The sequence below is a fragment of the Ciconia boyciana genome, chromosome 10 (assembly GCF_034638445.1).
Source record: "Ciconia boyciana chromosome 10, ASM3463844v1, whole genome shotgun sequence".
Classification (NCBI taxonomy): domain Eukaryota; kingdom Metazoa; phylum Chordata; class Aves; order Ciconiiformes; family Ciconiidae; genus Ciconia; species Ciconia boyciana.
Window position 1 is genome coordinate 14971186 of NC_132943.1, and position 26695 is coordinate 14997880.

General features: G+C 41.6%; 2 protein-coding genes across 7 annotated transcripts in view; both read right to left on the reverse strand.

The window, feature by feature from the left end:
* Nucleotides 1–11580, reverse strand: part of PTPN4 (protein tyrosine phosphatase non-receptor type 4) — a 122449-nt gene extending 110869 nt beyond the window's left edge. For 3 of the 4 annotated variants that reach the window (XM_072874952.1, XM_072874950.1, XM_072874955.1), the window contains exon 1: nt 11043–11178. The gene's annotated coding sequence lies outside the window, so the exon portion shown is untranslated. Of the gene's footprint in view, nt 1–11042 lie in introns of all 4 variants that reach the window. The other variant, XM_072874951.1, reaches the window with a different exon arrangement.
* A 1615-nt stretch (nt 11581–13195) lies between these two features.
* Nucleotides 13196–26695, reverse strand: part of TMEM177 (transmembrane protein 177) — a 41451-nt gene continuing 27951 nt past the window's right edge. The window contains exons 2-5 of one of the 3 annotated variants that reach the window (XR_012044412.1): nt 23155–23250; nt 19265–19487; nt 15967–19107; nt 13196–14083 (exon numbers count right to left, since the gene is read on the reverse strand). The gene's annotated coding sequence lies outside the window, so the exon portion shown is untranslated. Of the gene's footprint in view, nt 19108–19264; nt 19488–23154; nt 23251–26695 lie in introns of all 3 variants that reach the window. The other 2 variants (XR_012044413.1, XR_012044411.1) reach the window with 2 other exon arrangements.

The window sequence follows — 26695 nt, forward strand, 5'->3', positions numbered from 1 at the left end:
GAGCTGCCCAAAAGCCACAGCACTCAAGAGGTCCACTTACAAGGCAGTAAGCACTAGTGAACAGGGAGTGCTGTATTTCATGTCACATCACCTTCGGGCTGTTTCAAAAAAAAAGAAGCATCAATAAAGCTTCTAGTGTGCTCAAACAACCTCTTTCGAGATCATCTCACTTTCTATAACCCACCTAAAAACTTCAGGATCAAAAGGACTGTTACAGCTGACATGACCTGAGGTATAATGCAAATACTAAATGCTGAAAGTACTTCCAAGACAACCCTGTGCTTTCACAGGTTGGTTACTTCTGTGCTCGTTATACTCAGGAAATTGAGCACTTCGGAGGAGAGGAGATGCTTTACATTGTACAAGTTGAACAGACAAAAATTAACCCAACAACTCCATTCTTTAAAGATTTCTTTTATATTTTCATTACAATACACAGGAGACTATGCTTAACATTTGGTTGACCTTTGAGGAGAAATCCACCAGTGAATATTCCACTGACAATCTTTGCACAGAGCTGAACATGCAAATTAACATGAATAGAGCTTCACAGAAAAGACAAAAATTACACTGTTTTGGAATGCTGAATGTAAATACATCATTTTCAAATGAAACTGTCAAACATCTTGTTGTGGTGGTAAAAACCAAATCACTATGCAAAATGATAATACAAGAAAAGTCAATTGTACATTTCTAATAATAAATGCTCTTGTGGCTTTTGAAGTCACAAAAAACTCTTGGCTGAATTGAAGCATTGATTTCTGTAGTTATTTATGTGCAGTTCCTATTAGAATTCTATTGAATTCCTTGAATGGTGAATGGAAGTGCTTTTGAAAACACACACAAAAACTGTTAAACAAGGGACAAAATAAATGGAAAGCATAGCATTGCCAAAAAAACTTTCAAGAAGTCAACAGAACATTTCAACATTTTTTGAAGTGCAAGCATGTACGACACTGTTTGGCAGAAATTAAGTCTAATACAAAAACAATATACAAAATACATTTCCTTATCACTCCTGAAGAGGAAGCATGAACACTGGTATTTGCTTCTCAAATATTATTTAAAAAAATCGTGGGATACTCTTCAAATATGTTCTATAGTAAAATATGGATTTTAAAATGTTATCACTCCATCCTTTTCTCCACTATACACCAGCATGAAGATATTTTATTTAGCATGTGTACAGCTATATCTGAAGTGTACAACATATGTTAATTATATTATGGACACTAAACAGATAGACTTCTGAAAAGCTAATTCCCTACTGGTTTTAGGCCACATTAGTTAATATAGTTATTAGGAATACATATATTATAGAACATTCTCTGCAAGTGCTGGAAGCGCATTGAAGGCTTGAGATCTGGGTCCCTAATGCCCTCGTTCATAAGCATTCATTCATTTTTATGCCATTCTTAATACACTTAAAAGCATTTGCAAGGCAACTGGATATCCCACCAACACTGTAAGGAGATGAGTCTGTTATGGGACAAGGAATCCTACCTCACCTTCAGAAATGTTAGGCCTTCAAAGCACAATTTGTTTTCTATTAATTGTACATGCCAAAGTGGGGTTCAAGCCCATTTTCATACTTTGGAAGCTACAACAAAAATAACACTAATTTATTTTAATAATAAATAATCTTTTTTTTTTTTTTTTAGACACAAAGAATTATTTTATTATAAATGCAGTAAATGGCCGCTAGGAAAGGCATCTCTTCCTTTTTAGAGTTTTGCTTTAAAGTCTGCCAATGTATTGTGTTTTAATGTTAAATGTTATGAAAATAAGGATATTTATACATTGACAAAAGAAAAAGTTTCACTGTGGCTTCTTCTGAGCACTAATTATAGTCATTTAAGTCTGGAAAGCAGATTTTTTGAATGTGGCTTTCTGTCTACAGCAGAAAAATAGCAGCATTAAGAAGTTTACCTTCAGAACTTCTTTATCAGCCTATCTTTATTTTCACTGAAGACCACATCTGTTTCCTCATAAACTTAGAGTGGAAAGTAATGAACACTTCTGAGAAAAATATCTCATCGTAGAGTGCTCTTCTCTAACGACTTCAGTAGCCAGTAACTTATTTTGAAGCAACTTAAAATTATTAAAATAGCACTACTTGGTACACAAAAGGATTTGTTTTTTTCTATTTTTCCCATTTACTCGTAGCACAGTAATTCTGCTGAACTATGACAACTACCTCAATTTTGGGAATCCAGTGCCAATTTGCAGTTACACGTTTTTCTCCCTAACATGATGACGTGATTTGCTATCACACACTGCCCTCAGATGAGGGATGGATCTCTGGTGATATAACGCATCCCAGCTCATTGTACACAACTGCTAGAGCACACACAATTGTCATGGCACACCAGGTGCAGCAGAATGCAAAATATATTCAGAATTAATATGAAAGACTTAAGTAGAAAATGCCTTTTGCAGATACCAGAGTAACTACAATAATTTCCCAGAACAGTTAGAATTAATCCGTTCGTCTGGACGATATAGGAAAAAAAATACTGTAAAGAGGTGGGTTGAAAATGCTTACATCAACATATCTTAGAAATAGAAACCAGAGATTTTACAAAGTAGCTTTATTGGCAACGTAAGTTATATGCAAAGGTGGCTAAATGTTAGCTGAAGTTTCAGATGGTAATCAGGTTTCTCTTTCAAGCTACTCTCTCACATACTTTTCATTAGTATAATTCCTGCAAAGCACTTTTATTTCTGTTTTCTCAGGACTGTGTATGCGTTTCCAATGCCAAAGAAGTTATTACCTATATAACTCTTATTCAGAGAGGGATGCTTTTTATGAAAATCCTTCTGCAGAAAACATCTAGCATTAATGAGCTGCATGTATAGCTTTCCTGTAAAAGGAGGGAGAACATATGTAACGGGGAAGGGGGCAGCACCAGGATCATAAAAAGGAGGCAATGTCTCTGCTTGTAACTACAACTGAGTCTTTTAATTGCTTACTTCAGTTTTATTAAATAGCTTACAGCTATCTAGAGAATTTCTAATCTTTCATTTAATTAATCTCAAGAATTAAGTTCTCCTGTAGGAATTTCCTCGTAGAGGACTTCTTGTCAGATGTTAATTTTCAGACTATTTTCTAGTCTTCTACAGAGAAATTCTGTTCTAAGTGTAACTGTATATAACCTTAGTGGTTACCCATGCCTCATTTTCTTATTGTAACTCTCTCAGCCTTTTAAGTGGCATGTTTTTGAAAGCAGAGGTATTTTCATTAATATATTTATTACATTAATTATTCAATTAAATAAAATTTACTTAACTATTGCAAAATTTGAAAATAATCCAGTTTCTGCAAGCACAGGGACTGTGAAAAGTCAGAACCCAGAGAGCATCCACTGCATTCTGCCCCTCCCCAGATACACACTCACACCAAGTCACTTCCCTCAGCAGATCCAAGAGCTGTAGAACAAAGGACTCAAATTATACCAGGAGCTAAGGGAAAAGACAGTATCACCAATACCTTAAGTCTCTAAAGCAATAGCGAATCTATTAAGTGAAGATGCCAAAAAAATTGTAAGCAGATCACACCACACAGGAAAGCAAAGCAAAAAATAACAAGTTTTCCCAACAAAGATCTGCAAAATGAAATTATTTCCTTAGTCCCAAATATGAACATCTGAAGGTTTAAACAGTTCAAGCCACTTCCAAACTGAGTGGTTTATGAATTTGACTTATATGGTATATTTTAATATATCATTAAAGTGAAAACAGAAGCAAAATATTCATTAGTGAAGAGTTGAAAAAAGTAAAAAAACTCCTACCACCATTAATATTCTGTCCCTCCTTACCTAGTTGCACATATAGATGCATCTCTTGAGAAAAGATGCTAGAAGCATGACTAGAAGCAACTGTATCAGCCCTATACTGAAACATCTAAATTAGCAGTTTAATTCAAGCTCACAGAAAACAAGTGAGCCAAAAAATATTCAAATAATTTGGAGGTATGACCCCATAATATAGCTGACTGATCTATTTGTTCCATTGTAATGCCACTTCTGTATTTCAATTTCCCCCTCCTGTGGTTGTGTGTACCACACTTATTTCAGCAGAAGCTTCCCATGAGGTCATGAGATTTGCTGATATTAAAAAAAAAAAAAAAACCCACACATATTCACCTTTCCTTTTAAATTACATTTTCCAAAACCTTACAGGTTTTATAACCACTGCAGGGCAGCTGTCCTTTTCCTCTTTCCCCTCTTCTGCATCCAGACATAGACAAAGGTGATACATTCCTTCACTTTTAAAGAGGTAGCCACATTTTAATCTTTCAAACCCCTTTTGCAAAGACATTACATCTGGAAAGGTCCTTCCAAACATTACATTTAGAGATCAGCTCCACAGAAAGCAGGTGCATTCAGATGAGCTAACAGGATGCAGTACCTTCTTACAGAGTCAACACACAAGCCTAAAACATAGTAAGTGGGGAATTACTTGCAGATTAGGATTCCCAAGACTCATCCATAGCCTCATTTGCACTCAAGTACTAAAAACAGACTGTGGCATCAATCGTAACAGCAGCCTGCCTCCCAAAAAAAAGCCAAGAACCTCTTCCAAGGAAAGCCTTAATTGCAGCTCACAATTTGGAGGTTACAGGCCACAGTGATTTAAAACTCAAATGCCAAGTTATATAAAATTTTATTTTTAAGTAGTCAAACTAATTGATACACGTCCCTTCTCCTGAAGTGTATCTTTTCTAAATAGGGGCACTATATAAACTCAGTAAAACATTTTAAGAACACTACTGAGGCTATATGCAGTTTAGAGACACAACACAAAGCTGGCACATGCAGTGCACATACACAATCCATATAGGGAAAAAACAACTTACAATGCAACGCATCACTGGTCATCAGCACTGGTCATGTTTAACCCTATTCACACTTCAGAAGACAAAAATACGTCTCATTTCTTTTTCAGATGACACTAAAAGCTTGTTGCAAGTATCAAGACAGACAAATGCAAAGTGACATATGTTAATTCTAACTCTCTCCAAAGCCAATTTTTAATGGAAAGACTGCAGGTTTTTTCCCCAAAACATTTCTGCATTCACTGACAAGGTTAGTGGAAAAAACCCAAACCCACAGTTTTACTATGTGATTTTCCTCCTAAATTATTTTGTCTTTTTTTTTTTTTTTAAGCAAAAGCATTGAATCACAGCTGTAAGATCTGGGAAGCGTCTTTTTCTGTCCAGAGAGAAATATATCCTGTTTCGATTTTTTTGTTGTTGTTGTTCAAATCAGTTATGATAAGAGCTTTAAGTTAAAATGAACATGTTTCTCAACTTACAACTATTTGACTTGGCTTAGGAAAATATAAGGCAAAGCATCATCAAAAAATTACCTGTTCATTCAGATAAAACTGTGCTAACCTGGGAGTTCAGAGAGCATTAATAGCAGTAACCATTCTTCCACTGACTGTTCTATTTCTATGTCCTCTTACTGAAAAGGTCCTCTACCTAAAGGACAGAGGAATTAACATTTCTATTTCTATTCAAGGCTGAACTAACTAGGAAGCTAGTTCAGCATTGCATCTCTATTGGCACAGACAAGAAGGAGCACAAGTTTCTGGTATGTCACACTTGAATCTCTTATTTTAAAAACACAGCTTTTTCCGTGTATCAAATCCACTTGCTTAACTCTTTTGCAAATACCACCTTCCACTGCAAAAAGAAAAGACAGGAATCTTGCTTGTTAACCTTCTTCCAAGACAAAGTATGGAGTTCTTCCTAGCACATCTCTCTGAGACAAAGGAGCCACAGCAGGCTCTTATCTTTTACCAGCTGCTGCTTTGGTTTATATGGAGAGCTATCTGCTGCAGATACAGTTTCAATTTCTGGTTTTAAACCTGACTGATGCCATAAAAAAAACAAACTGAAAAAATTGTAAGACTTATCTAACAATAATTTTATCACCCGAGAAAACGTTTTTTTAATGTAACTTTCATTACACTCAATAGACACTTAGCTTCAGTGCACTACTGATATAATTTGTTTCTCATTTCTGTCTTTTGCAGACACAGAACATTGGGAGTTTGGTCGGTGGATTTTTTTTTTTTTTGTAGGGTAGAGAGATGTTGGTATACAAATGCAATAAACTGGCCAAAGGACTCGGGAAAAGCTAAAGTACGCTCAACCGTCTTCAAAGTTAATATCCTTTTAGAGACAAAATAAGTGAGGATCATTTGTTTAACCCAAACACAGTTAACAGGATAAAACCAAATCAATTTATATTGTTACTCCTAACAAACACCAAAAAAGGGAGCTTACATTTAAATGATGTTTTTTAATTAGTTTATGAAAACTATCAAACAAAATAGCAAAATTACATGCAACTAAGGCCTCCAGACTGGAATATCATCCCCAAAAAAGCGTAAGTTAAAACAAGGTTTTCAGCATTTAATACCAGATATTTAGCAATTTTTAATTTAAGGTATAAATCCCAGGTTGATAAGAGAACTGAATACATCCTCCTTCAATATGATATACACCATTCTAATTTAAAAAATTCAAGTATGAAAACGTTAAGCTCCAGCAGCACTACATTTGATTTTCATTTGCAGATTTGGGCTTTTGGTCATGCAGAATAACTCAGTCATTATTCTCTCTGCTAGTTACCCTGCAGAAGATAAGGAATGGCCAGAAAAGCAATGTAAGAAGACAAATGCCATAGGAAGTGGATTATCAATTTTTTTCCTCGTAAATCTTACGGATGGCCTGAAAACTCTTAAGAAGCAACTGCGCTTCATTCCCCAATCAGTGAAAATATTTCCCAGAGCATTCTTCATTACAGATCATAAGCACTCATAATTAAAAGACAGTTTATTTTTAAATGAGTATTAGCCATTTCCCCCTTCCCCACGTAACTGTAGAGATGGCAGTATCTCATAAACCATGCAAGTGGAATTGCATTTATCATCCAACAGTCGCCTTATAACTTGTCCAAGAAGTAATTGCAGTGTGAGACAAAGAACTGTGCCAAGAGAGGTCTAATTGCATCACCCTACCAAGTCTTTTTTGAAGGTGCGTAAGCTGAGAAAGGAGAAGCTGGTTTAATTCTCACATTTCAAACAAAAATTCATCTAGTTTTGTTCGTCTCATCTACCTGAGTAACTATGTGACTATTAGTTGTTATATTCTGTAGCATGTACTGGGACACCGTGCGTACAATCAGCACAGACTTCAGTATGCTGTAACACAGATCACCATAAAAAGATCATATTCTTGTAACCTACATCTGGACATCTAATTCTGGTATGTCGACACGTCAATAAAACTTCTGTGAACACATTAACTGCTGTAAACTTGAAGTAATTTATTTTGTAAGTGACAAATAGCAATAGTTTTCTAATAATTATGAAATTCTCCAAAATAAGAATGGAGATTTTGAATATGTACCTGCAGATAGGTAATTCTATGACATACTGCAGAAAACTTCCAGAAAATTGCAAAATTTTAGAAATTAAAGGCTTTCAAAAGCCTACATAAAACTATTTTTTTTGCTAATTCAGGGGATTACAAGTCCTCAAGGAAAAACAGCCTCTGTTCCCAAACAAGCATATATGAACAGCTGGCCCAGATGGCAAAAACCTGCTGTTGTATTACCAGGCCACTGTTCAGTTCTTTTGGTTTTGTCTCCTGCACAGGCCATTCTCCCCTCCCCTTTTTCTTCCACCTTCACAGTTCCTTCTTGCCACTACAAACAATCCCATGTTATATACACACACAAACCATTTTTACAGTTGTTTAGGCTGGAGCACAATAAAACCCATGAGAATTTTGTCTGGCCATTTTATGAAAAGTGACAGCACCAGAGTGAAAGTGTGGTATTTTTTAAAAAAAAAAAAGCACAGTGAACCATCTGCTGAAAGACTCTCTTGTTTGACCATTTTCATAATTGGTGAGAATGGAAGTGAGGTGACACAAAAACAGCATGTGAAGGCATGGGATTCATGTGATCTTGTACCAAATTTAAACCCAAACTGGGGGGGAGGGGAGAATGGGACAAGACGAGGCAGAATCCTGATTTACCAGAGGATCTAACTAATGGTAGTATGAAGACCTAAGAAGACAGACCACAGAAATGTGCTATTTATCAATTTAAGAAAAATAATCTAACATTGACTTCAACAACAAAAAAGCATGCACATGCCTACTATTTGTTTCAATTAAGTTCTGATCAGCTGAAAAGTTAAAACAGAATTTATAATCCACCATAATTTTCAGAAGACAGTTAACTCAACCCATTTACCTTGTCCAAAGGTCTAAACTGCCACGAGCAAGCCATTCTGTCTTTGTTTCCCACGTACAGGTTAGCTTACAGGACTAAGTCAACCATCCTGAATATCTTCCCCTCCAGTATATTCAAACTTGTAACTTCCACTCAGTTACCCAGAACACGCTTGTAGAGTATGCATTCCACTTTTTATATGTGAGTATAAATCAATGCACAAACTTCCATGTACATTCAACAAAACATTCATAAAATAACCCACCAAGGACAACAAGACCATAGTGAGATGGAACCCTCAAATGCTGATCAGGACTCTTCAGCAGCGCTAAGTTACGATATGAAAGCAATTTTTTAAAAAACCCCTCTTTTTCACAAAATAATCACGTCACACACTATTGTATTAGGCTGTTACTCTGGGCACCAACCCTGCAGCTCTTTGCACATGCAGAAGCCTATATGACATGCCACACAAACACAAAGGTTAACAACAAAACATACAAAACATTCACAGGCAGCAAGTGCTCATGACAAACATCAGCCTAGTGTCTACGAATCAATGTTTGAGCTCCAGTTCCTGCAGTGAGTTTTGTGTATGTGGATCCCTCTGCCCAAACCGGGGTCACTGCAGGATCAGAGCCAAAGTGATGTACCCTGGGTATTAACTTACCATATATTCCAAATATGCTAATGGCAATGACATGTAAATAGTACTGCATGAACTCTGTTCATTAATAGAGAGCTCATCCACTCCATAGAGCAATTAGCATTGCTTCTAAGATTATAGGATTTTTCTTTTATTCATGTTTTACAAATGTAGCTGCTAATAACAAATTAATTCTAGTCACAGAAAAACAGTATAGGCTTAACTTTCCTGCTGCTACACTGTAAATATACCCAACCCTGGAATTATTTTTAGCAAGGGTGTTCAATCAATACTGCTATGTACAACCTAAATTAGACATTAGCAGGACAGCAGAATGGTAAAGCATGTCAACAAACAATACATTTCATGGAAAATGTTACTGAACAAGAAATAAAGTTCAAACTAAACCCTAAGTAGGTGACCCTGATTCCAAACAAACTTAACTGCAAATATAAGGAAAATGTACCAAAAGGTAAAATACTAATACATTTCTGCTGTTGAGGAAAATGCATTTGTATTTCAATGTTTCATCTAACTTAAAAAATCCTACAAATAAAAACATGAACATAATCTAGAAATACACAGAAACTGTAATAACAACAAAATTATCTCAAAAAATCAGACCAACAGTTACATTTCTGAGTTTATAAAGCATAGACATGCCCAGGAAACGTATAGACACACATGTACGTATTTATAAGCTTATCACCCAGAATCATATTTTATCAACATGGTGCAAGCCAGAGTCATGCCAATATGTAAAAACAACTTTTTAGGTCAGCGAAGCAAGAAATCCATTGTCAAGAAAATGGCATCCATAAGATTACGATACTGAATATTTTATGTTTAGGCAATGAACTGGAAAACTTTCCTACAATATACATATCTAATAAGAAAATGGTTTTACCAATTCTAATCTAACTCGTTCTCGTATTCCCGCAACACACATTTACAATGTGACGAGCTCATAAATGTCTGCATGTGTGTGAACACACCAGTGGCTCCTAACATTACAGAGCAGCTACTTGCCAATAACAAGCAGGCAAACATATGCACTCACAAACCCCCCCTACCATTCAACACAGAGTTTAGCTCAGGGCAAGAGAAATGCCCCGTGGGTGAGAAAATGTATGTGCATACTGTAGTCTAACAATTATTCTTCAGTTGAGATCCATTAGCACTTCTGTAATACACAAATCATATATATATTTTTTTTAACTGTGAGATAGAAAATATTTAACAGCTTGGCCACAATGAAGTCCTGGAAAGGTATAAATAGCAGCACAAAGTTCATTCACGTATATTTTACATCTGAACGACATATATTCTTTGAATAGGCAAGTGGTGAGAACATTTCACCTACACTGGCAGCTATCTAGTTTTAGCAACTAGCTCTTGGACATTTTTGAAAGGAAAAAGACGTTATTCCTCTTCCAGCTGGTGCTGCAAGAGTATACGCGAGTTAACCCATCACCAGGTACACCGAAAGCCTCTGTCGCATATAGACACATGCGATTATACAAGCCTTCTGCTTGAGGGAGATACTAAAAATGTACCAGAGGAATGCAACGACAGCGCTCAAATCCATTTTCCCTGCCCATAACCAGGGCAACGTGCACATGTGCCTAGAAAGCACAGGAACGCAAACTTTCATATTAAACACATTAAAAAAAAAATCCGTTTCAGGCGTTCAGCTGAGTTCACCACATTTTACAGACCCCAAACCGCCCCCGACCTGCCCCCGCCGCTCGTTCCCCTGAAGGCTGTTTACGAGCCCTCTCCGCGGGCCGGCGGTCGGCTTCTCACCCCCTCCAAACCCCTTCGCCAGAGCGGAGCTGGATCTCCTTTCTTTTCGGCGGGGGGAACAGAAGGGGCACCCGCACACACGGCCCCCCTCCACCGAAAGGGCTCTTGGCAGAGCCGCTCTCCGCCAGCGGCGACCTGTGCGCGAAGTTGCGGGGAGGGGGAGCGGGGCTGAGGGGGCGCGGGGCTGAGGGGGAGCGGGAGCGGCGGCCCCTCGGCCCCCACAGCCGGCGCGGGGGGAGGGGGGGGTCACAGCACAGGAATGCGGCGCGCAGCCCCCGCCCGCCGCCGCCCCTCTCCCCAGCACGGAGACCCGGGCGCCCCGGCGGCCGCCTTACCTTCATATAACAGCCACGTCCTTCCAGATGGAGCGGGGAGCGGGGACGGCGGAGGGAAGAGGCGCGGGGGCTGCGCTCGCCGCTGCCGCCCCGCGACCCCCCGCGCGCGCACGGGCACGCGCCGCAGACGCTCGGGCACGCGCGCGCGCAGCACCGCACCCCCGCGCGCGGGAGCGGGCGCGCCGCTCGCTGCCTTCAGTTCCCCCGCAGCGATCGCCCGAGCCGCAGCCTCGGGAGCAGCGACAGCAGCCGCGGCAGCCGCCCCGCGCCCAGCCGCAGCGGCGAGGACCACATCGTACTGCGGCGGCTGGGCCGAGGGACCGGCAGGGGGAGGAGGGGGAAGAGCTGGAGGAGGAAGGGACGGGGAAAGCCTTGGGGGGGAAGGCGGCGGACCCCCCACCTCCGGCCTCTCCTTCCCCCCTCTCCTCACAGCAACCGGCCGGAGGGGGCGGCGAGGCGGGAGCCGGGGCGCAGGCAGGCAGGGCAGGGCAGCGCGACGGCGGCGGCGGGCGGGTGCCGCGCGGGCCGGGGTTCTCCCTCACGGGGCACGGCGCCGCCTCACACACACCGGCAGTCGCCTCGCGCGCAGCCCCGGCCGGGAGGCAGAGGGGACCGGGGAGGGGACAGGCGGCGGTGCTCTGCAGAGGCGCCCTCCCTGCCGGTGAGCGAGCGAGTGAGCGAGCGTCTGTGGGGGAGAAGGTGGGAGGAACGGCAGCCTCCTCCCCTCACAGCCGCCCTCCCGCCTCACACGGGCAGCACTGGCAGCATAGCAACCAACATGGCGGCTGCGCAGTCAGCCGGTGGCGGGGAGGACGCGAGCCAGCGCGGGAGATCTCGCGAGAGTAGAAAAGGGAAGTGGGCGGTGTCTTCCCCTTGGGATTGGTCCCGCTGCTTGTCTGTAGAAGAGAGACGGCAAGGCTGAGAGTCCGTCCCGCGGCGTGATTGGGTGGGTCTGCCATCAATCAAGGGGGCGGTGCTCCACCTCCGTCCGTGAGCGTGGATTGGCCACCTGAGCCGTCAGTCACGGCTGCGGCGCCGCTCCGGGCGCCCCGGTCTGCTAAGCTGCTGGGCCCTCAGCGGCGGCAGCGGCCTCACGCCGCTCTCCCTTCGCTCGGAGGGAGAGGTCGTTCCTGAGGGGGGTTGTGGCCGTGGGAGTCCCGGGCTGGTCTGGTCCCCGCTTCCTCCACGGGACGTTAATCCGAAACACCGCCGTCAGCGCAGGCAGCCCCTCGGGCCTCCGGCGTGCCGGCGCACAGCGAGGCCCGGGGGGAGCGGGGATCCCCCCTCTTCAGAAATGCGGGGTGTAACCGCAGCCTTCCCCATAATCTGTGCTAGTGCCCCTGACGTGGGTAGGGTGGGCGAGGTGAAGCCTCTCTGCACCCTCGGGTGTAGCCTGGGGACCCTCCTGTCGGGGTGCGCAGCGTCGGAGCCTCCCTGGAGGGTCGGCCCAGGGATGCAGCGGGGCAGCAGCCCGGGCCCCGAGGGCTGGCAGGGACACAGAAGTGTAATGAGAAAGCAGAGCTGAGGGAAGCACTTAACAAGGGCAGTGAGCTACTGCTCACCTGAATAGTAGCAATAATGTGCTTCAGCGACACGCAGCTAACTGGTGCCTCTCGATTTCATGGGGCTTGCAAGTAGTTCGAGTGCAACTGCCGGGCCAGGACACCGTGACTTAAATGGCAGCAAGTCTGCATTGACATCAGGGCTCCCAGGTAGTCAAAATCCCTACCGTGCGAAGAAATGAATCAGAGAGGGGGAGTGGGGCTGTATTAATGGGATAACCCTTGATCTTGGCCACATGTCCACCCAGCCTCACCCTGCAAATGTCCTAGAGAATCATTTCTGCCTGTGACTCCTTGCCAGAGTTCTCCAAGGTATGAGGTGTATTGTGCCTCTTTGCCACATGAAGATTTTCATAGGTGGCCCATGGGAAGGTTGGCTTTGCAAGACTTAGTTTAACACAACTCAGTGCTTTCATGCATTTATACTGTGTGTGAAAGGGTTTGGTTAAAAATGTCTTTAATGTCCATTTATTACAATACAACCTCTCACAACGAGCTCTTTACCAAATAACAGACACAAAGAATATATGATTGGGAATGAGTTCTTAGATTTCACAATTAAATTCCTAACCATAGCAAGATGGAGAATAATACTAAGGGAGTTTGCATGTACTCTTCTAATCAGGAAGCTTTCTAAAATCTCATTCTTTTGATGTTTGGAAACCTGTACATTTCCAGTCTAAATTGTTCTTGTGCCAGTTTTCTTCTTTTGCTTAAATAGCCCTTCCCTCTTAGCAGTGTTTACCCCCAATTCTTTTTTAGAAAGCAGTCATACCCCCTTCATTTTACTAGGCTAAATAATTCAAGCTCTTTTAGCCTCCTCTCTCTTTTCCTGAGTGAGTATTAGGACACACAGGATTCTCCAGTTGCCTCATCTTCTTTCAGGACTAAGTTGAATCAGGGGTTGGAAGACTGAATTTGGGGAAGGCAGTCAAGCAGGAATTTTAGATAACGCACAATCTCTGGAGCACTTTTAATAGACTCTAGTCTATTATGACTAGAAAACACTCATAAATTGCTGTTATTTAAACTTTATTAATGAAAGTTTATAAATAAGATGACAAAGTTTGAGATGTGAACGTTTCTCCTGGATTGAGGAATTCCTAGGCTGATGATTTCATAAAGCCCCAAAAGAACAGACACAGCATCCATAATGCCATTCCTTATTGTCTCCACGTTGCTCCAGCTCTTCTCAGACATTTCCACAGCTACACTGACAAACTGATTGCGGTGCATTAGAGACATCCAATAACTGCATTTTGCATTTCTGAACTACTGCCAGCCTCTCGAGCAGTGGACAAGATACGTTCTTCTGTGCATTAAAGGAATCCTTAGCTGCAGAGTTGTCTTGGCTTCCTGATAATTCTCTTTCAGATCGTGGCAAATTATTCACAAATTGCATAGGTACGTTTTAATCCATTTGTACATAAGCTTCAAAGCCTTCCTCTCACATTTTCATATAATTTTCTTTGCTTGTGCCTGGTTTATGTCAAACATACAGTTATGTTCAATTTGAGATTAACAATAATTAATACATTACTTTATACAAAGCGTGTAATAGAGAAGCAATGCAAACCACTCAATGTGACTGTAGAACTACACAACATTTGTTTGGCAAATGTAACCTTAAACTGTTATGAAAGGATATGTTTTGCTAATCTAACACAAAATTGGTGACACATACAGATATTAAAGGCTGGATGTTCCAAAGTTATGTCCTCGCAATACATTATTATTCCTATAATTTGTTGTTTACAGAAGGCTTGATTCAAAGCCCTAAATAAAGGCAGTGGAAGATTCCTACCGTGCGCGAAGTACTTCAGGTCAGGCCTACATTGCAAGAGCGCTAAATGTTTTAAAAATAGATATTGAGACAAAGTTCTCCAGCTCGTGCTCTTACAACATCAAAAATTGCACTGTGGGATATTTGCGTACAGACTTTGCTCAGACCTTATAATGTGGAGTTCAGCAGAGAACTTACTTCGCAGAATTTTGATTTCCGAGTGGTGTGTTATATACCCTGAGCAATCACTTCCCAAAATTATGAATGAAAGAGAGAAAGCAAACTGAAATGTGACTCTGTCATTATTTACTTGAAAGAGAACACATTCCTTTCATATGTAAAAAGTGCATTCAGCTCACTTCTCTTCCAGTAGCGTGGCTCTTTTATATAAGAGCAAGTTTTCGGCTACAGTCTGCCTGCGCATGTAAGCAACGAAAGCTGCCTTTTGCGTAGATACTTCACATAGCAAGAGCTTAATTTTCAAACCGGTGCATGGGGATTTATCTGTACTGCTGCTGATGCGTTTTGGGGAGGATATGTTGTCTCATGACTAGTAATGTCCTGCTAGTAAAACGCCAGTATCTTAAACCATTTTGTGCAAGTTAAACCTCACAGTGCTCATATAAATGTAGGAACAAACAAAAGCTTATCCTTTACTTAATAGATCTGTGGTATGTGTTTGTGCCAACAACCTTATTACTCATGCAAGACCTGCCAACCAAGCTGTGATAATTTATGAGAGAGAAATGTATATTAAAAATGTGAATGGGATTTTAAACCTCTCACTGAAATACCATGCAAACTGCTTTGTTGCCAAGATGACATGCTTAAACACCGCATTAAAGCAATTAAAGATGAATGACGCTCACCACAGGGGGAGGTTAGCTGGGAAAGGGGCAGGAGACAAGGCACTTAAGATTAACACTAAGATCAAGCATAATGTATGTTTAATAGCAGATACATTTTCTATAAAGTGGGGTCCTGATTCAGCAAAACACTTCGACATACACGCCTTGCTTACGGAAACTTCAGGGCCACAGGCACAACCTGAAAGTGAGATTGGCCAAATACTGTGTGGAGTGTGCCACCAATCAGTGTGAACAGCAGGCAAGTTTGTGCTTGAACGTGGCTTTGGGATCACTGTTAGAACATAGTATTGACATAAATACTGAACGTGCTTATTCAGCAGTGTCCTAAGTAATCTACGGGGACAGAATCATTTCACTGTTTGGGGCAGGGACTAACTTTCTCTTTACATTTGTGCAATACGTGGTGCAATAGGGCTCCACAATGCCAGTTGCTAGATGACTGTGAAATAATAGTTCGTGTTAATAATCTTGCTGCAGCTATTATCCAGTTTGGAGGCTGTCTGTATTTCTCTTTAAAATATATTTAAAAGATAACCCTGTAGGAATACACTGAGAATGAAAGCTGATGGAAACATCAGTAGCTACAGTCGCTGGACCACATTTTGCTAAGTCCTTTTTTCTCCAGCCAGCCTTCAACAAACTCCTTTCTTTGACTTTAACATGCATCAAAGTACCACAAGGTTGCATTTTTAGATACCCACTGCAAATACCTGAGCCTTTTGTGCATGCCATCTGTGCATTCACTTGTGGAATACTGTCATTTTCTGCTTCTGTCCAAAAGAGGAATAGCATAAACTCTGGCAAGTTAAATATAAAACCATAATAAAGCAGGCCAAAAAAATATTTTGAAGCATAAAAACTTTTCCAAATACATCAAGAACAGGAGATCTGCCAGAGAACATGAGGAACTAGCAGGCAACAGAGGTATAACAGAAGCATTCAAGGAAACCACAGGAGAAAAGCTAAATACCTTTTTTCTACCACTGTTCCTTATGGTGGATTTTGAGGTGACTGCCACAACAAAACCTTTTTTAGGGGCACAGTCAGAAAAAAACATTCACAAAACTTAGTATGTATGGTTTTAGAGCCAATCCGTAAATTGTATGGTACCTGCCTGCCAGGACAACGTGTTTCTCACCCCAGGGTTCTAAAGGAACTTGGATCTGAAGTCACCAAACTATTAACTGTGCTTTGTAATTTATGGTTTGAAGTGAACTCCGTTCTGGAGGAATGGAAGGTGGCATATGACTTTCCAACTTTTAGAAAAGACTTCAGGGAAAACCTAGAAACAACAGACCAGTCACTCTAACACATGGCTTATTACCATATAATGGGAAGAGTTGGAAACTGCAAATCTGGTAGTGCTTTAAAAATGTCAGCAATGCCAGCAAACATTGATAAAGAGGAGCTGGCTTACATAGACTTTGTATAAACATTGGGATGTTGGAGTCTTCCTCAGCCATAATTCAACTCCCTGTTGGAAGAAGACCAAGTTATGTACCATCTTCTGCTATCTCCTGCCTCCTCTCTTTCTCTTCCCAGCTTGCCTTTACTCTCAGTCTAACTTCCACAGAAAGGAAATCCAAATGTATGGGACAGAGGAGACAGAGCATGTTCCAGGTACCTTCTGGGTATCAGTCTGAACAATAAGGGAACTGTAGACACGACATGAAGAACATTTAACATGCAGCCTAGATTAAGCAATCGTGTACACTGATTTCCCCAAACATTTTTATAAAGCACAAGAGGGGAGCTCCTTTTGTGATTAGTAACTGCTTCGAAAGACAGATGGATGGGTAAATGATCACAAAGAAGGGAGTAACGAGTGATTATCCAAAGGGACCTTTGCTTTAAAACATGTTCACAACTGGTAAGTGAAACAGGATTGAACAGTGAGATGACAGTGTTTTCCAGTGATTCACCATTATTCAGGAAAACCAAAACCAAGACTGCTGGCACAAAATAGCAAAAAAAATCACGATAAAGACTGAGTAGGTGATAAAATACCAGCTAAAATGCAATGATCACAGATGTCCATGAGAGGAAAACAAAAAACCTCTCTACCTGTGCAACATAGTAGGCTCTAAATTAGTTCATATCAGTCAGCAAAGATATTTTGGAGTCACTATGGATAGTTTTCTGAAATTGTTATCTCAGTGCTCAGAGAGGCAGTTAGGACTGATAAGGAAAGAAGAGAATGAAAAAGCAAACATAAAACATAATGCTACTGTATAAATCCTCAGGAATCATGTTCTTTCCTTTAATACAACACAAAATTCTGCTTATAGCACCTCAACATGTAGTAGCATCTTAAGTATCAGAATAACATATAAAAAGACAGAAAAAAGAGTGACTGGATTGCTCAGAAAGATGGAGTGCCTTCTAAGTAAGACAGATCAAGTACTCTCGGACTACCTGGAAAATAGATGACAAATGGGAGACAATACAGGTATGAAAAATCACGTCTGACATGGGAAAGGTGAATAGGGAACAATTACTTATTTCTTATGACAACTAGGATGAATCTAATAATATTTTTGCAGATGGAGGTGTAAAACAAACAAAAGGAAGTACTATTTAAACAACATCTGCTTAATTTGGGTAATTCATTGTCATGAGATATTTTAGATGCCAAAAATACTAAGGGCTGCAAGAAGTAACTAGACAAATCAATGGAAGAAAAGGCTGCTTCACAGAGAGATGGACAGAGCCTCCAATTCTGTCCTTAGATTGCCAGAAACTGAGATTGTAAACAGGAGGAGAAATGAAGCTGTAACTGCTCTGTCCTTATATTTCTACTATAGGCAACCACAGGGTGCCAGGTTAGCTGGACCTTTGGTGTGACTCAGGTCAGTCTTTCTTATATTACAGCTGGAGCAGAAAGACACCTGTCTCAGACTTTTTGCTTCCTATCATATCCTGTGGGTATTGAACATGAGAAATCCTGATAAAACATTTTAAAGAATGAAACATCTAATGAACATTTTTAGAACCTTAAAAGGGATTTGATTAATGTTTTGAGATGAGATCCATAGTGATCTTATTTTAGGCAAACCAGTTGCATAGATATAAAGCCAAAAATGACCATTTAGTTAGACCTCCACTTTGACTTAGCCCAAGGAACCTCACCCAGTAATTTCTGCAGCAAGCCTATAACTTTGGTTTGAGCTATGCTGCATGTTTTAAAATAGTTTTGCCTTTTCTAGGTCCATCATTAAGCAACCCAGCACTAAGAACTGCCACCAAAGCCTCCTGGCTTTGCAACTTGTCAGAAAATTTCTGGAGTATTTGAGAGGAGAGAAAGAAACATGCAAAAAGCAAGAGAGTACCGGTGTGCTCAATTTGTAAGGAATTAGTTCAATTCTGCTATTGATTTCTTTCTATAGTGACAAAAAATATTCCAATTAATATTTTTAAATGAGTAGCTCAGGCATGCAGATTCCAGCTCTACAGGCTTTAATCTTTTTTTTTTTCCCCCTAACTTTACATTGACCTGTATCTGGCTGAATTGTAGCTAACTTTCAGGAAGGTAGACAGTTTTGTTTCAAAGCTAAAAGTCAGACAGCACTGATTCTAATAAGGATGCTGTATGTGCAAGGGTTGCTGCATTTTGTACTCAATGCTATTTACATTTCTGTTGCTAAGATCTCCACTTCTAAGCGAAGGCATTTTATTCTCTAAGGTGACACAGCCTGTGTAGATAAGCAATACACATTCCACCTCTGTAAAGAAGTTGCTTTTGTTGGTTTTGTTTCCTTGATCTGCAAGGCAAGCACTGGAATGAGCTCAGGCTTTCAGATGGGCAGTTTTCATATTTCAGGTCTGTTTCAAGTAAAACATCGGGAAACCTTCTGAAAAACACAAATACATATAAAAGAAGGGAGGAGAAAATGGCTGCTCTGTCATCCCTTTCCATTTTGTTGCTGGGGATTTAAAAAAATACTGTAGTGTTTGGTTACTTTGGCCTTTCACAAGCTTCTTTACAAAAGTTTGCACAGAACTACTCACTCATCTGAAACACAGAGGAGGCCGTATGTCACCTCTCACCGCTCCGCAGTTTCACAGTTGAGGTTTTGAGGTCGACATTGTCTGCCAACAGCAAGCACCAGTGACAGGCTTTCCCCCCGCTGGTAAGCCATAGCCAGAAATGCAACTCCAGTCCTAAAAACATCTTTCTTCATTGCAGTATAACATGACGTGTTTCAAAAGTAAATGTTCTTTACAAGTATCTCTAAAGAGAAAAATAAAAAAGTGTTTATTGACTGTTGTGGTTTGCTTTTACCTTGCATTAACCATCTACTTGAGTGTGCAGTACAGAAAACTGCCAAATTTGACCTTTCCTAAGAAAAAGACAAAAGATGGCATAGCAGCAACTCAGCTAAACAAAACATATGTGCAAACTACTTCCTGGTACACCCACATTCTGGCCTCCCTGCAAAGTAATTAAAATTGTCAAGAGAGATTTTTGACCAGTTAAGTTCTTCCAGGAACTGTACAACTCGTTCTGAATTCTTGATTCATAGAACGTTCACTTTCTGGCTTCCTGAAGTAGTTCCAAAGTTCATGTTATAAATAGCAAAAATTACTAGAAGGCTTGCGCTGATTGTATAGAAATTAGACAGGTTAACTATAATAAAAAGCATCACCATTTACACAACATTCAGTTCATGGCATTTTCTAATAGGGTGAAAAAACTATTTTCAGATCAAGACTGCAAAAAGGTTGTATGTGTTCTTTTTCATTTAAAAATATGTGTACCCTAAAAATAGTATGGATGGAGTGTACCAGAAGACATCCTCTGAAACAACCAGCAAAGACAAGAGGACCAGAGAGCCAATGGAAGTTTTCAAACTATTTGACTGCTGTTACTGCTGTGGATAGAGCCCTGAAAAGATGCTTTCACAGACACAATATTGGCTGCTGGGTTAGCGGGGACATAGAAGAACAGAGAAGCCAATAAAGAGTAAAGTGTCAGCCCTATGGACTGTAGTCTGCATTGAAAATAATAAAGCATTGTGTTGCATTTACACCGCTATTCTACCTGCACCTATCTTACTCAACCGCAAAGGGACCACACACTGAGGACAGGATAGCTCAGTGCTTCATCTCTCTGGTGACACCACTACCAAGGCTACCAATTAGTTGCAGATTTAATGTGGCTTTTATCTGATCTATAGCAGGTCTGTAATGTTGCCCACAGCTCATGAAATTTGCTTATTATCTAAAAATCTTAGCTTTCATGTACTACTGTTATAATGAGCCGAGGTACTGATGATAAGAATTATAATGACCATGTTTCTAGTCATATAGTTGTGGGGACTTGGAAATGGGAAAGTCAAAAAAGCAAGAAATTAGCAAGAATAAAAATTTAAATTGCAAGAATGCAAATTAAAATGCAACTGTATTTTGTATTTCACAATCTTGGAAACAAGCTCTTTTTTGAATGCTTGGCTTTACCAATAGTGTTGCTACTGATACTCCCAAGTCACCTTTAGGACAGCGGAAACCGTGCATACAGTAATTCATCTCCACTTAAAAAGGTAAAGATCTGGAGCTCCTCTCTCCAGCTCCCGGCTCTGCCACTTACTGGGCTGCTGTGAGATAGTTTTTCGGTGACGTCTGCTGCCCTTTCTTCAGTTCTCAGAAAGCAGAGCAGTTATCCTGATTCCAGCGGGCTTTTGTTCTGGAATCACCGGATGGGACCCCCAGCAGTTCAGAGGAAGAGGAAAACACCAAGTAATGAGGCGTTGGACTGAGATTAGGACGGAGCTGAAAGGCACTTCAGGCTGCGCCGGGCAGCACTATCAGCCGTACTCTTTGCACCAAGAGAGGAGAATGAGAATCCCCCCACTTTACACTGTCCGGTTGGCTAATAGGGATGAAGGAGTAAAGAGATCTGAACCCGTCTCCATCTTGCTTAGAAGATTTAGCAAGGACAAATAGAGAATGGGTAACCCTTGAGTCTCCTGCTACATATTGGTTAGTGCCACCAGGCTAATGCAGATGCTTCTGTAATTGCTTGCTAGTACGGATCAGTGGCAACATACAGTGTCCTTATGAATTGCAAAGAAATTGTATCTCTCATAATTTTGGATTAATCACAGTGTTCTCTAGAGGTACTCTTAATGAGGGACATACTTACCTTCTACTTTGTATTCCTGCCCAAGGCACACATTTCCATGCCATATCAGGAGGAACTGGCTCTGAAACGCCATAATTAATTTCATAGCTGTATCCCTCCTCTAACAGTCATGCTTCTGGAGGACTCTCCACTATGAACTGTGCCTAGAGGCAGATTCTGGTGTAGGGATTTGTGATTCTTTGTTCACCTCCCCATAAAATACTAGAGACATTATGCACATGAAAAAGTCCCAATAAAGTTTGAATAAAATAACTATAAAACAAGCTTTCTATTTTTTACTCTAAGTTCATGGTTATTGAAAATTAAGCTTTCCTCTCTTGGATATTCCACTCTAATTTGTTTATAAACAGGGTATAATAATGACATTCAGGGGGAAAAAAGTTACAAATGTAACTCTAAGCTTTTTTTGCTGTTGTTAAATAATTACACAGAGGACCCCACTTTTCAGGACCTGCTGAGATTTGACACGTCTCAAAAGCTAAGCCCTTGAATCACACATCAAATCTGCAGAAAGGCAGCAGGAACAATGCCAGCGTTGCTTGCACATTCACAACTTCCCCGAGCCCCGCGAGGTCTGGCTGTGCCGCAGGTCCAGGACTAGTCCTGAGCCAAGTCCCCACTGAGCCAGATCTGGCTGCGGTGTTTCCAGTGCAACCAGCCGCTGCAGTAACACCCACATCATTTGGGTTGTGCAGGGGCAAAGCTGGGACAGAATTTGGGGAACAGTAGCTCTGGCTCAGTAGTTAGTCTGGAAACAGCGTTACCATGAACAGAAGAAATGCAAAACTGACTGTAAGCCAGGACAGAAACACTATTGCCGGAGCAAGAGCAAATTTAAACTAAGTAGGGAAGTTTCTAAAGGACAATTTGCCTTCACAGCAATTGCATACCTCAGACATAGAGACCTTCCTGAGCTGAACTCAAGCCAGTGATACCATGCTGCTCTGCCAGGATTACAAGCCCCGTATTGTACCCAGTTAACTGCAGCCGCTTTGGAGTAACCCTTGAAGTGTTTTACTGAATGATCTGGGGAAGCGAGTATTCCCACTCCCCAGCAGTTCACATTTGCATCCCTGCTATGCACAAGGGTTAATGGCACGTTTCTGCTTTGCCTTTTTTCTGTTATTTACCCTTTCTCCACTAGATGCTACACTGAGACCATCAAACATTTATTGAGTCAAATAACATAAATTTGAAGACTCGGCACGGAATAAAGTGTTTAAAACAAAACAGTGACAGCATCACTCTGTTTATGTATCTGTGTGCTGTGAAGATGAGACTAACGCATCTCACATTGGAGTAACTGCACTGACTTCATCAGCTTCTTACTTGGTGCTGCGTGGAAGAGGGATAAAGCAAGTCTGTGCGTCCTGGCGTTATTACTCATGTGCCATTGTATCAGGTAATTACCTGAATGTGTGAAAGGGTTTACCAAGAGAGTGCCACAAAATCTAAAATTAACTGAACAATATATGTCAATACAATGAAGTAGTCCTTTTTTTCCCTTTATATCTTAGAAACCCAAAATCACATACTTAACTGGAAAAAATTATGGTATATGACATTTTTAATGAAGCTTACACTTCAAATAATATCACAGATAAACATTATTTTTCCTGATGTTACGCAAGCCTTTGACCCAGGCAGCTGGGGAAGTGCTATCCAGTATGGCTCCCACAGAGCCTGCCAGCCTGCTTTTTAACTTGTGTTGCGAATTGTGCAATACCTTCTAGTAAACAACCTGAGATCCTCTTACCTTTCAGCGAAGGCGGGCCCAACCAGGCACTTCTGCACAGCCTTTCTTGTGTGGCAAGTTTATTGGGTAAATGCATTACAGCCTGTCTTGGAATCTCTGCTTGGACAAAGTGAAGTGAAGGTCAGAGACTGTTTTAGTGAAATAAGGTCTTCAGGGCTGTGTCTCTATCAGGTCTTTGGTTACCCCACATTCCTAGAGGTCTGCTTATTATATACACCTTTGTCACACTATCTGGAAATGCACTGTGTGTTATAGCCCCATTGGTAGCACTTTTATTGTTTTAGGAAGGGGGCAAATATAATTTGGGGAAACTTCAATATGACCTGGTTAAGGTACAGCATCAGTGACATGCTTCCTTTCCAGCAAAAATCAAAACATGGCTTCAAAACACTGTTCTGTTGGCCTACCTTGCTGTAACATGCTTTAATTTGCTTACCTGGACTTAATCTGGGACAAGAGCTGGAATAGAAAATGATGTTTTGTTAAAGTGGATAGGGCCTTATAGAAGTAAATATTTACTGTTCAGTAACCCAATCTACTGCTGGTGTGATGACCTTCAAAATATACGTGATCTACATCAGCTGAGGATCTAGGCCAGATGCTCAGCAAACTGTCATTGAGCCCTGGCCTTCTTATTGATCATTCACAAGCTCATCTTCAGATTAGTATAGAGAAAGATGGATTAAGAGAGTGGGGGGAAAAAAAACCACCTCCTTTTAAATTTTTTTTCTTTCTTTCTTCTAGTAGATATGGTAATGTTTAGATCAGTTTAGCCAGCATTATTCTAAGCTATGGATTTTTTACTGTGTTTCAGGCCAGAGATTTCATTTTGGCAGAATTTCACATAATACTTTGCAGTGAGGTATAGGAGACTTCATCAAGGTCAGGAGATAAAGCAGCAGATTCAGAACTAGTAGCTGTTAGATTTACAAGGAAGAACCCTAAATATTTTATGGTTGGTTACACTGAGAAGCTAGTATTAAAAATAAATGCTTGTCCTCTGGTACTTAACTTACTAGTTTCTCCATCCGAAGAGCTAAAAACAAGCACAAAGCCCTGATACCAAGTAGGTCATAATTCTCTGAAAAATCAAACAAAAGGTCATGACCTAAATGAAATTGAGTTTGCTTCATAACGATCCCAGGAAAGAAGGGATCTGCAGTTGGTAGGGATTTGGCATGCCGAAGGGAATTGTAAATGGGAGCTCTGCAGAGCTTCTCATCTCTCGCAGAAGGGTTAATCTTCAGCTCAGGTCAGTATTGATTGAAAACTCTTACTCTGCGCAGTCTGTTCAGTGCCCAGCGACTGTATCTGGGGATCGAATTGTGTTCCCAGCGGAAGAGCAGCTGCATCACATAAAACCACCACTAGACCTGAAATTAATTTCCAATTTCACTGGCAGCCTTCCAACAGAGAGGTCAGGCTGGGAAGTAGCCGTAAAGACGAGAATACCTCCCGGCCAAGCTGGAAGTGTACGGGGGGCACAGACCATGGGGAAAGGTGAATGTGGCAGAGCAGCAGGTGGTTTGCAGGTCTGCTTTTCAAAATAGACATCTTTGGTGGCCAGGCAGAGGACTTCAGCCTTCCAGATGCTGGTGGAGCAGCACCATTTGCAAGTACAAGGATGGCTCTGAGGTCTCCCCTGTGAGACGTGATTCACGGCAAGCGAACAGCCCAGAGAGAGACCGTCATTGCGAGAGATGGCAAACAGCACAGAGCCGGGCTGCCTCTCCCACGGCCCTGCCTGCCGAGTGCCTCAGTCAAGTTGCAGGTACCTCCAAGCAGGACCAGACAGGTGACTCCGTGGAGCCAGACTGACAGAGGCACGCGATGCTCCCTGACCAGGGCAGGGGTGGGGTTCAGCTGACAGGGTGACTGTTACAGAATTAATTTTGTGGCACGTTATTGCCAAGGTGGGAGGAGTACGAGTTTGATGGAGTATTGTAAAAGTTAAAATGAGCTTGAGGGTGCAGATAACTATTACGCTTCATCTGCAAGTACTAGGAAACAAAGCAAAAATATTCCCATGTTCCCTTTCCTCTACTGAGAGCTTCTTTGTTTGGACAGTGTCAGAGGATTTGTGGGTGGAGAAATTTTGCTTGCTAAGGAAAACCAGGGAGGAGGCGTTTAGTTTTCACAGGTCTCTGGGTTGGAGCTCATTCTTGTTATTTGCAAGGAGAAACCCCAAATGTTATGTGGACCTTTTTGCTCCAGTTAACCATAGAAGAAACAGCAACAAAACCAGAAAGCCTGACCCTATGATATGAAATCTCAACAGGCTTTCACAGTCTTGTCTTTTCTATATAACACATTAGAGAAGCACTGCACTGCTTTTGCGACAACTTATCTCATTATCCCTTCTCACTCGCCCGATCCTCCCTTTCTCTCCCAATTCCACTATATCTTTTGCTTACTATCTTCTTGCCTGTAACGTCCTGAACTCGGATCAGTTTTTCCAGACTGAGCAGATGTAGGGCTGGTACAAGATCATTATTTCTGGATTCATACAAATACTGCATCGATCCTGCTGCACCCCCTCACCTCTCCACTTACCACCCCTCCAACCAACCACAGCATCTGACACCACCTCCCCAGCTCTTGTTATACTTTGTTCCCTCCCAGAATTTCCACTTTTGAAAGGTGGATGTTCCAGTGTGCCATTTCTGACTCCTTTTCCTGTCCTTTCTTGTGGCCCTGAGGATCCTAGTAAGGCACCTCACCCACATTTTAGGGAAAGTAAAGAATCTCTGAAGGTGGGGCAGAGAGGGAAGTAAGGCTTTGTGCAGGATGGCTATGCCACACGGAGCAACCATTTTACCAATTGCATTTGAAAACCAAATTTGCTGGCAGGTGGACCAAGTGGGTAACACAGCAGTCGTATCTTGGGGGTTTGGAATATGTCCTCACACAGAATTGGGAACTGTGGGAAGTTTCAAAACAGAAAGGCTCTTTGTCATGTCTGCCTTGGATCAGTGGCTTAATAAGAGGACAAGACAGAGTGCTTCACGCAACCCCAAGTGAAGGAGGTCCTTCCCCGGGTGCTGGCTCTCACCGCAGCACTGGGGCGCATTGGCACACATGCACTGGCAGCTCCTGTTCTCAGGGGATAAATTACTCATTTAATTTCTGCCCACTTTGCAAAACCCTGACTCCCTTTCCCTGCGTCATTCAGGGCACTGTGGCAGGTGCAATCTTGCAGATAGGCTGCGCTGCCGTCTCCCCTCTCTCTATCTAGTTCTCGGGTGTCAAGAGTGATCATTTCTCACACTGCTGAAATACCCGGTGGGGGGCACAGGGCAGGTTTTGGGGCTGTTAGAGGGCAGGCACTGAGGCAGCTGTAGCAAATGACAGATTTTCATATACACCTGCTGAAGCGCTGTTAATGCTTCACACATGGAGTTTGATACAGTAATGGAAAATTCAATGCCAGGATCACACTTTCACCAAACATGCAATAGCTTGTTGCGCGCATCAGTACTCACACTTCTTGGCTTCTAACCCAAAGCTCACAATGTTTTTCCTGCAGCTTTTTGTCATTGTA